Consider the following 12,768-nt stretch of genomic DNA (forward strand, 5'->3'; position numbering starts at 1 on the left):
TAAATTTTGTTTTCTAATCTTACTTCTGACTAATATTATAAATGTGAATGATTAGATGGATGGATTCGAAGCTATCTCCAGAACAGCTGAACAGATCACGATGAAATTAGGTATATATATAGAACATAATCAGGAAGAACACATAGGCTTCTCAATTATGTATTTTTCTCCGCGGACAGAGTTGCTAGCGTCCGCTATCATACTTCACTTCCAAACTATTTTTCACATCTATGCCAAATTTCAGGGAGATCCATAGAGCTGTTCTAGAGATACCTTCAAACAAAAATCCATCCATCCAAACATTCGCTTTTATAATATTAGTAACATTATTCACAAAATAACTGATAGGGAATGACTGACTGAACATTGCAATTACCGTCAAATATTATAATTTAAAGTATCTCTATTTATTTAATTTCATCGTAGAATCGCCTTCTTCGTATCAAATCAAGTACCACTTTCTGACATCTCACAAGGTACCTAAGTCAAGGGACTTATGACGTCACGGGAATCGCTTTGAACCCGACGTCTACGATTTTAATCCTACAACTTGATGAAATAAACCTCCAGAGCTGTTTGAACTTTGGCATTAAGATTTTCGGCAAAATGAAATTTAACAGGAAACAGAGTTCTTAAATGTAATTAGACAAGTAAAGGGAAAAGATGATACAATGTCAGAATAATATCTTTCGTCGACAGCTAGTAAATGTCCCCACTGAGAGACTGGGACACCTAAGATAGGGGTGACTAGGCCATAGTCAACCACGATGGACCAATGCGGGTTGCTGGACTTAGTCATTTCATCATTTAATTTATTTGAAAACTATTTATTTATTAACTCTATAATGCTCATACAGATTACAAAAAAATCTGTAGTTGAGCAAGAGCAGACATATCGCTTACAAACATATAGAGTCGACTACGTAGTAAAAAGGTAAGAATCATACATCTTCAAAATAGCAGGGTTATATCATACTATTCTAAATGTAAACAGAAAACTAATGAAGAGATAAAAACATTTAGAATAGTACATTCTAGAAACGCGGAGTATAAAATTTTGAACACAATCAGAGCGGCCAGGAGCGAGGGAATTCGCGTTTCCGAAACACGTTCGCTAAATACTTAATGCTGTATAGTCCGGTACGGTATAGTACGGTAAAGGCTACAAACACACAACCGCAAAAGCGAAACCGAAGCGAATCAATAGACAAATGACAAATCTTGTCAAATACAAATTTAGTTCCACAAAAAACGAAAGTATAACAAGTATAAAAATTAAACAGTAAAACTAAACTCCTGTTAAAATTAAAAAAAATAGTGACACAAGAACTTTGTAGCTATCTTGTCATGTTTGGTCTTGTATTTTCCCGTGTGTAGATCCAACTAATATTATAAATGCGAATAGGTGGATTAATGGATATTTGATTGAAGGTAACTGCGGAACGGCTGCATGAATCTCGCTGAAATTTGGCATAGATGTAAAACATAGCCTGGAAGAACACATAGACTATTCGGAGACGAGACTAGACTAGATGGAGTCGCTGGTAATAGTTAGTTTTAGATATTTTCGGACTGAATAAACCGGGATAAGAACGCACCTTTCACGAAGTGAAAGAGAGAACCTGAGTAAAACTAGTAGAATTTAGCTATCTATAGCTTCGCTTACGTGTGTGCAACAGGTTTAAATATACCTACCGAATCCAGTACAAATGAAAAATATACGTTTGTGAGGCTGACTTACGCATGCATACTCATGTTTGTTTTTTGCGCGAAGTGATTTTAACTGTGTACATTTACCTTTATTTACTTTTAGTTTCTACAATATACTGTGTTACATACATGTTTTGGATTTGGTACAAATAATTTTATTACTATATAAAAAAAAAGTCTGAACATCTAAAACAGTGGTTCCCAAACTTATTTTGTCTACTGCCCACTTTGAGAATAAATATTTTTAGCGCCCCCATATTAGAGTTTAAGCAATCTTTTAATTCATATTAGTTGATGTTCACAAGTTGTTGTTGAAAGTCGAGAGCTCATGCAGTCGTTGTCTAAGAGGCCTTCTAGCTAAATAAAATTATAAATCACCTCCCAGGCCTCTACACAACGCCCCCATTTTCTTTCTAGGTCTCTTACCGCCCCCTTGAGACCTGCAGCGCCCACAAGGGGGCGTTATCGCCCACATTGGGATAGACTGATCTAAAAACTAATTAGAAATTATTATAGTTAAGAATGTGTGTGCAAGAGGATGTACATAAGAAGAAAATAAATTCAGATTACGCGATAAATATAGATAAGTTAATATAAATATATTTGAAACGGTGATTTTTCTCTTAGAAACCCACATTAAATCCTATAGCGTGGTTAATAGAAATTCCTTCATTAATTATAAAAGGCCGACGTCCGAGTTCATTCGAGGTTCACCGCAAACCAAAACTCTCGCACGATCACAGTAAATCAATATACAAAATTAATTATAAAGAGATTATTTAATTTATAGTCATTGTTAGCACTATCCGTCTTACCGTGGGTTTCTGAGTAAAAAATCTCCATTTAAAATATATTGTTATCTCTGTTTTGTCAAAGATAATGACAGGGATGACAATATGTTTTACAGAGTTTTTGGGCTCAGAAACTCGCAGTTGCTGAATTCTGAGTCATAGGTCACTAAACAAACTTTTTAGTGTAGAATTTCACCGAGGAACTGCCAGAGTAATTAAACTACGCATTATATGGCAGTTACAGTATGAAGAATTAGTCGAGAAGTTTCTTTGTTTTTCGTCTTGAAGTAGAAAAACTTTTAGAGAAAAAGTTACTTCATTCATGCAATAGAACCTTCAACTAGTAACTACATTTGAAGCCAGTTTTAAAACGTAAATTCGAAAAAATCCGTTTCCAGGAAACTTAATAAAATTCTTCAAAGAATTTAAAAAACAAACAAGAAACGATTACATCAAGATAAAAGTGAGGCGTTAAAAATAAAGTTCAAAGGTAAAGCTCTCTTGGACAGGGAACAATTTATTTAGTTCACGAAGTAATTCCCTTAGTTACCTTACACTGGATTAAGTAAATTAAACCATGGCAGCTGATAATAAAACCGTTAGATTGTGAAATATTTTTCAATTAAGATTAATGAAGAAAAACCTGTTTGTAAATTCAGTATACCTTACTAATATATATGCAAAAGTTGAGATGGATGGATGGATATATGATATCTCAAGAACGGCTCTACAAATTTCGCTGATATTTGACACAGATGTAGAACATAGTCTGGAAGAACACATATACCTCTAAGTTTTATAATGTCACGCGGACTGTAATTTATAAAAAAAGTTTGTATTTTCATCTAACTTATAGTTTACCATTTAATTGGCAAAATATAAAAAAGTACTACAAGATCTTTCTGTCGGATATTTTTGTTAAGCTATGTTTTTGTTAGTCACTTTATTATTCCCTACACCGGTGTAAGGTCCGGAGCGTGTTCCGTGTCACGTGTCACATCGCAACGTGACGGCAATGCCAACACGACTGACGTCATTTGTAGTGAATCGTGATAACGTCACGCTGTTGTAGCCTTTAGTTACTAAGTGGTATTTTACATTTTTTAGTATTAGCAGATGTTTCTTAATTTACATATATTTCTTGCACCAATCCAACTAAGCTCTAGGCTTGTGCTAGAACTAGGACATGGTTTACGACAAAAGTCGAATGCTGGTATTCGAAGCTTCGACCTCGTGATCGGAAATCCGTACACTTAATCATTAGGCTATTGACGCTTCATTTATTTCGAAAGTCATACTGGTACAGTCAGGGTAGTGGTCACTAAGGGCGCTCTTTAGGGTAGATTAAATATGAAAAATCTATACAAAAATACTATTTAATTCATCGCTTAATATTTGTCATATTATATTACAAATATCCCACTGAATAAGACAAATAAAAAGCAAAAAAACTTCTTCGTACTGTATTACGTACTGGGGAAAAAAATTGCTTGAAACACAAATCTCCATTTAATTGTTACATAATTAACTTATCAACCATAGTAAGACAGTCACTTGTCAAGTTAATTGTATTAAAATTATCCTTAAAAATATAAAGAAGATGAGAAAAATACATTAAGAAAAATCTATGCGCGAAGCGTAGTTGAGATGCAAATTAATCGCTTTACATAATTCGTATCGAGAAAACTTTATTTAATTAAGTAAACAAGAAACAACCGCGTCTTTATAAACTTGCATCGTTTCATTATACTGGAAACAAATTTAACTATAAACTATTTTACAAAAGATAAAATGTACTTGTAAAGTGTCGGTGGCTCAGAGGTAAAGCACATGACTTGTAATCTGCAGGTCCTGGGTTCGAATCCCGCCATGTACAATGTGTTTTTCGATTTACGACTTTACATATGTACATTTATCCGACGTTCTTACGGTGAAGGAAATCATCGTGATGCAAGCTGCACATATCTGAGAAGAAATTCAAAGTTATGTGTGAAGTCAACTAACCACTTTAGGCCAGCGTGGTTGACTATGGTCTAATCACCCCTAATTTAGGGTAGGCTCCGAGCCGTAGGGGACGTATAATGAGCTGATGATGGAAAATGTACTAGGTCCTCCCGCATGGTTCGATGACCTGGTCAAGGTTGCGGGAGTGCACTGGATGCGGGCAGCACAGGACCGGGCATTATGACAATCGATGGGGAGGCCTACGTTCAGCAGTGGACGAATTTAGGCAGATTAAGATGATGATGATGAAAATGTATTATACTAAACTTTTTCTTTTAATATACAGAAAACATTTAAAGCCACAGAAAAAAGTTAACAAAGAGACTAGGAATATTAATTTGCTCCTGCTAACTGTGGTTCCTAACGAAGATAACTGCAAGTAACAACTTTGTAAAAGGGTAAAAGTTAAAAGGGGATAAACGAGCAAGCGTCTACTAAAATTTCGCTAAAATAGCGAAATAACCGCTCTCCATAGATATCTCCAAAATACAGAAAAGCCTACCCTAACAAGACAGATAAGGGGATGTACAGACAGAAGATATTTTCACTGTACATCTCCCATGTACTCAACCCCTTAACCATTTAACACTGGCCTTATAAACATCCTAAACAAGATTCTATAAAACAACTGACCTGAAATAATCCATATCAAGTCCAGGAAGGTTTGATTATAAACAGTCGAGGCAAGTAAAAGGCGAACTAAACCCGACTTAGGGCGGATTATTGACTCGTTACAGATTAATCCTATCAGATACCTCGGTGAGGATTAGCCTGCCTCTTGCAGGCAACTCATGAGATTTTAATCGAAAAGTTTATAGATAATTTTATTAATTACTTATCGTGGGTTTCAGACACGCAGTTCTTTCGTGTAAAACATATCGATAGCAATATTTAAACCGGAATTCGGGACTCATAAATCCGCGGTTAGAAACGAAAAATTAGTTTCTACTCAGTTAATGTTACCATCAAAATTAAATAGAACATCAAAATGTATAGTCTTCTCTCTCTAATTCCCTTTTTATCAATGAAAACTCATTAAAGATTTACAAAATTGCATTTCTGACGTTTTTTACTTATTGTTTACTAGCTGTTGCCCGCGACGTCGTCAGCACGGAATTTAAAAAAAACTTAATAAGTAGCCTACGTGATCTTCCAGACTATGTTCTACATCTATGCCAAATTTTATCAAGATCCGTTCAGCCGTTAAGGAGATACCTTCAAACAAACATCCAACCATCTAAACCTTAGCATTTATAATATTAGTCGGATCTTTCTTCTTCAAAGAGTATGAGAGAGAAGGCAATATCGTGAGACAGGTTTTATGACAGTGGAAACTCACTTTACTGTTTACCTTAGAATTGTTTGAAATAAACCCTACATACAAATGAAAGACAAACTTTGATAAACGCTGCAGCAGTGCGTTTATTTTGCATGCATAAGCAATTCACTCGCAGCTTTTGTTACCATTTGAAATCTATATTAACTTGAATTTGGTACTAAATTAAAATTCATTTCTCTTTATAACTAGTGTATTTAAATTACAATTATTAATATTCTGAAAGAAGATATTTTAATATGAAAAGCCGTAGAAAACTTAAGGTAAAATAATAATCTATTTGACTGTACAAAAAATATAATAAACAATATAAAATTTAATTTAAAATTATAAAAAAAATACGATAAATAAAATAAGTTTGCATCTTGATAATAATCTTACTTTTAGTAATATTATAAATTAGCTGTCGCCAGCGACTCCGTCGGCATGGATAGATAAAAAAAACTTAATTAATGTAGCCTATGTGTTCTTCCAGACTATGTTCTATACGTATGCCAAATTTAGTCGAGATCCGTTCAGCCGTTCTAGAGATATCTTCTAACACCTATCCATCCATCTACATCACATCCATCTAAACATTCGCATTTATAATATTAGTAAGTTAAATAAAAATCAGCTCTTCAAGGCACAAATTCGAAAAAATTAAATAAATAGTATCCTATGACCGTCTCTTGGGTCTAAGCTACCTCCTCACCAATTTTCAGCCATATCGGTAAAGCCGTTCTTGAGTTATAAATAGTGTAACTAACACGACTTTCTTTTATATATATTCGTATCGTATTTAATTTCGAATTTCTCGCTGAAATTTAGGATACATAGAGAACATAGTCTGGAAGAAGACATAGGATATTAGTTCTTTTTAATTCCACGCGGACATAGTCGCGGGCGTGTTACAATGCTAGTAACGATGAAACGTCTTGACCGATTTTTATGAAATTTTATATGAATATTCAATAGGTTTTTAATTTTTTTGTTTTAGTCGAGACAGCTAATTTTATATACACAACGACAACTAGACATGTATCGTAACTTAAGTCCAAAAATACGTATTAACAAAATATTCACCTTAAAAATGACAAAGCCCAATTATCCTAATTTTTTACGGGTTATGATACTTGAATTTCAATCTGACAGTGCTACAAAAAATATATACATTTAAGACGGCTTCATTTCGGCGAGTTTTTTCAACGTATTTTTTAATATTCATAACCAGTCTTCCTGAGGACTGCGTAACCTTTCAACGTACTACGTGATTTTAATTTGAGAGAAAAAATACCCTTGTTTTGGAGCACAGGAAATTTCTTTTTAATGATGCGGTGCAGCTAATTACATAATTAAAATGCGAATGTTTGGATGGATGGATGTTTGTTAGAATGTATCTCCAAAACAGTTGCACGGATCTCGCTGAAATTTGGCATACATATAGAACATAGTCTGGAAGAACACATAGGCTAATAATTAAGTTTAATTAATTCCGAGCGGCCTGTACTAAATAGAAACTAACCCTAACTAAGCCTAGAATTTCATATCTTACGTCGACATACTTTTGTCGATATTAAAATGTTCCGACCAATTCTACGGTTACCAGACAAAACTAATTTAGACATCATACTTTCATATAAATTAATTAAATGTTCATCCGCAGAATTGTAGGGTTCTGTAATTTATTGCGTCCATCAACGTGCCTCTGATAAGGGTCAATCCTTTTCCATAAAAAAAACTCTATTAACTTGCTAATCTACTCAGATTTATTATTTACTAGCTGCCCTCGCGACTCCGTCTGCACGAAGCCAAAAAAAAAACTTAATTAGTAGCCTATATGTTCTTCCAGACTATATTCTACATCCATGCCAAATTTCAGGGAGATTCATGCTGCCGTTATGGAGATACCTAGAAAGAAACATTCGCATTTATTATATTAGTAAGATTATTTTACTACAATAATTTCTTGCTTATATATAAAAAGTTATATGATTTCGAAGATGACCAGACAAAATATGAATAAATTTTATTAGGTTGTGTTAAAAACTTTTTAGATGAAAAACTTTTTGCTTGCACATTTTTTACTTTTTAACATTGCAACGCACATCCAGCCAGTTGGTACATAAATTTCGTTTAACTTAAACTATCCCCTTACAAAGTTAATCATCCCTTACAATGTATTATTCGTATTTACTACCCCTAGCACCGCATTGAGGCAGGATCTCATTCAATTATTTACAGGTAATCCGGAGCTGGAAGAACGCAACGCATATACTATGCAACAAGTTATCAAGTAAGTTTAATATTTAATATCTTAAAAAAAAGAAAAAAAATGTAAAAAATTCCAACAGAGTAAAGCCAAAAGTTGAATGGAAACCCATATACCAATAAAGATTTTATATCATACTAGATGTCACCTGCGACTACGTCTGGACGGAATAAAAAAAAATAATAGCCTATGTATTCTTCCAGACTATATTCTACATCCATACAGCCGTTTTGGAGATATCTTGACACAAACATCCATCCATCTAAACATTCGCTTTTATATTAGTAAGATTAATAATAATATAAATCCTACCTCTGTAAAGAATTCTTTATAAAGGTGATTATTCAATGCAGTAATGCGTCACTCGTCTCTGTATCTAAAATTGAGGACAGACAAAAAGTAATCCGTTTCAAGAGGGTAGAGATTGTGTGCTCTCCCCTTTACAACTCTCGAGTATCGTCTTTCCATTGATATCAAGACGATGGCTGTGGATAATAATGACGTATGGGATATATTAAAAGTATTTTAAGTCTGTGGTTACGTGACACAAATCACATCAACATTAATTTATTATTAAGGCAGGTGATACAAAAAGGACATGCCTTAACTAGTCCATTGATTCGAATAACATCACAAAATTATTAAAAAAATACGCAATTAATGTAACCCAAAGCTTACTTTATCAAAAGTATAGATATAAAATTAAACTGAACTTTATCGTACTACATTTCCTATAATCTTATTAATATTATAAACGAGAATGGATGGATACTTGAAGGTATCTCCAGAACGGCTGAACGGATCACAATGAAATTTGACATACATATAGAAGATAGTCTGGAAGAACAAACATGTTATGTTTTTTAATCATTCAATAAAATGCAATCAATCTGGGATAACCGAAGGACCAAGAGACTGCGCTGCTTTCTCGCTTATAGACGTTTCTCTTAAACCATAGTTTCTCGCTCATGAAGGTCGTCTGTCGGGACCCTCGCTCTCACTTATAAAAGTTTATCGCTCATCCAGATTCGAATGTGTTCAAACATATCAAAATATTTAATGACGCACATCAATGCTTCACAGTAAATCATGCGGTTGCCATCCACCAATCCACTGATTACAATGCGTCAATCGCGTCTATATTTGTACCGCACAAATCTTCAATTAGTCAGAAATATTGAACAAAAATAAACATCAATTAAAAACAAAGATGCATGATAACTTAAACATCAATTTTACCTTGGGTTTCTAAGACAAAAATCCCTGTTTAAAACATATTGTCATCTAGACAAGTATGTTTTAAACGAGGCTCAACAGATTTTGGTGAAATTTTACATGCAGTCCAGAGCCTGGAAGAACAGATAGGCTTTTAAGTTTTTTTTTATTCGCGCGGACGGAGTCGCGGGCTTTCTATGATCTATACTAATATTATTAAGCGGAAGAGTTTGTTTGTTTGTTTAATACGCGCTAATTTCCGGAACTACTGGTCAGATTTGAAACATTCCTTTTTTGTTGGATAGTCCATATATAGAAGAAGGCTTTAGGCTCTATAACATTACACTGCGACCAATAGTTTTTTTAATTCCACGCAGATGGAGTCGCGAGCGACCGCTAGTAATAATATAGACAGAATTAACCTGTCAAGTAACATCAACAGACGCGTTCGAAACAAAGTAAAATTAATCAATCGCCTATCCATTTAGTAGAGATCAGTGAACATATATATCTACCGGTGATACACTAGGGCTATTGTTAACTATAAATATCATCAGCCCCGGAACTTTGTTCATGAGCTGGCAGCCCTGCAAGCGGCTGTGCCCGCGAAGAATTCCACCAGCAAATGCTCCAAGTCACGAGCGATAGCGACCTTATGAAATCCCTAAATGGCGCTAATTTACATCTTGTGAACTATTATGAATTTCTTGATTAATCAAAATGAACAAGACAAGGAATTTCTTCGCTTACGTTGCATATAATAAGGTTGCCTTCGAAGAATCGACAGATGGCGTTGTAATTCATTTACTTCGATGATAATCCTAATTAAATTGAGTATTACATGCTATTCATTCGATTAGAAATGGATTTGCTCAAATTAAGTTTAAAAATTAATGTTTACGTAATTGTAGGACGTAATAAAATAAATTATAAAATCTTCTATCGCGATAACTCATAATACATACCCCGCACCGTATGTCTGGTTAGCATCAGCGCAAAAATAGAGGCGCATCGCTTTAATTGTGGGTCTATTTCGGTCCCCCGCCGACCGATCAATACTCGCCAATCGTTCAGTCGACCAGACAACCGCGCGATGCTCCTTTTTCAAAGCTCAACTATTTCTGACATCAATAGGTCGATGCTTTGATCGGAACGATTCGCTTTGTCTACTAACGCCAGTGGTGTACAGTCACAAAATCGAAGATGAACGCATCGAAGCGTAACGGCTGTAATACACTGAGATTTATTCGCGATGTGAGTATCGGTTCGGCTAATAAAACATGATCCGACTCCCAACCAACGGTCACGCAACACCAGGATCTGTAAATGCCTTGAAGATCTTTAAAATACGAAAAGAGAATAAAAACAGAAAGTAGAATGCTATAATATCAGATATGGTACTTAACCATGAGTGAGCTCTGAATCGGTTCAAAATTTCAGCTCACATAAACGTGAACCGTTGACTTGCGGCTCAAAAACTAAATTGCCAACTAGCAGTTCGAAGCTAGAAACGCAAATCATAACTCTATGCAGATACAAACTGAGCTAATCTGTGAACCGGTTCACTGATTTGCTTCAAACATGTGAGTCGTCACCAGAGTAGATCTGCAGGTCATAAATTTTAGTTATGTTACTTATTATTCTAATAGTCTCAGTTAGTGAGGCAGCATGTAGAACCACTCATTATAGAAAGAACGAAATTCATATGAATTTCACTTAGCTTTAGATCCGCTTTCGCGGTGTGCTACAGGCATAAAGAACGGGTGGACGAAAAAAGAGCACGTAAGACCTTTGTTTACTGCACCAGTTTGATCAAATGAACTGCTGTAAAGTCGAATGAGATAAACGAGACACGAACAAAGCCAGACCAAAAAGTAGCACAATCAAGTAGAGAGGACATTATTTACTTTTACTGATTGCAGAACTTAATACCGTGATTTAGTGTTCGAATTATTTTTACTAGCGACATCTAGCGAAAATATAGACAAACAAGAAAACATATACACATTATGTACCCTTTTTCTTATAAGGAAAGGATGGGAAGTGAAAGTGGGGTTTCCGGATGAGAGGATGTATGGAAAGGGAGGATATTTTCTTTCTGTGCATCCTCTACTCCGTCGTTTAAAGGTAGGCAACGCGTATGCAGTTGCGTATGTATATGGGCAACGGTCACTTCTCTATTTCAGCGATTTCAGGTGGCAGCTCGCTCGTGTGCCACCTTATGATATAAAAAAAATATTCGATGGATGGTTCGTATCGTATCAAAGACTCTAAAAATGTCGAGTATGTCAAAGTATGTTTTGACATACTAATATTTACTGTGAACTTCTTTCAAAGTTCCCTGGGCTTCGATTACACTAATAAACATCGAGAATAGGTCAATACGAAGTCCCTTTTATGTTTCGAAAAGTTTCAAAACTCGAGTCGTGAGTATGCCCTACTTTCCAACAGAATGTGGAAGAAATATCGATTTATTAATACGCGTCACTTTTTCTACGATTATTTTTAGTCTGTTCTTCTATTCTGTGGCAGACAAACAATCTATTGTCAAATCGGTCACAGCGATGCTCTTTTGTTTCTACATTTTTTTGTCTAAACGGAATTTGAATATAGATAAATTAACAAAAGTCAAATAATTGGTAAAGTTATTTAAAAAAAACATAAACAACAATTAAGTACGAATAAAAAACTTAATAAAGACATTTCCATACTTCGACAACAATACTTACGAAAAAAAAGACTAAAAAAATCTATATATATAAAAGAAAGTCGTGTTAGTTACACTATTTATAACTCAAGAACGGCTTTACCGATAGCTGAAAATTGAAGAGGAAGTAGTTTAGAGCCAGGAGACGGACATAGGATACTATTTATTCATTTTTTTCGAATTTATGCCTTGAAGCGCTTCTTTTTATTTAACTTATATATATATATTAAGTTTTTTATATATCCACACGGACGGACTCGCGGGCGACAGCTAGTTAATTATAAAATCACAACTACTACAATACATGCTATAATATATTCAACAATTGAAAAACATTCCTTAAACTACATAAGCAATTAATATAATTGACAAATTACATCGTAGGCGTGGCTGAAACAATTTTTCAGTGGATTCATGACACTGAAATGCGTTTATAGTTTCAACATTTCTAAGCCGCTCATTTATCACAACGTACATTATGATTTATTCAGATTATATTATGTTTACAAAAAATATGGAGAAAGAAATTAAGTTATTTTATACATAGAGCATTAAAATCAGCTGACAAATTTTTCATCAAAGCATATTTTTTTTTTAAATTAACCCTAATATTATTATAATTTTGTATATTATACCATACATACAACTTTATAAAAACATACAATCACTATAAAATAATTTTTAACTTTGTTTTTTTGCTTTTAAAAAAGAAATCTTGCCACAATAAGGGTTAATTATTAAAACAAAATATGAA

At 34.2% G+C, this 12,768-nt stretch overlaps 1 protein-coding gene across 5 annotated transcripts in view; it reads right to left on the bottom strand.

The window, feature by feature from the left end:
- Positions 1-12,768, bottom strand: part of sm (heterogeneous nuclear ribonucleoprotein L) — a 228,295-nt gene that overhangs the window by 58,368 nt on the left and 157,159 nt on the right. The window lies entirely within an intron of this gene.

This window comes from Papilio xuthus, unplaced genomic scaffold (assembly GCF_000836235.2).
Source record: "Papilio xuthus unplaced genomic scaffold, Pxut_1.1 DF825783.1, whole genome shotgun sequence".
Classification (NCBI taxonomy): domain Eukaryota; kingdom Metazoa; phylum Arthropoda; class Insecta; order Lepidoptera; family Papilionidae; genus Papilio; species Papilio xuthus.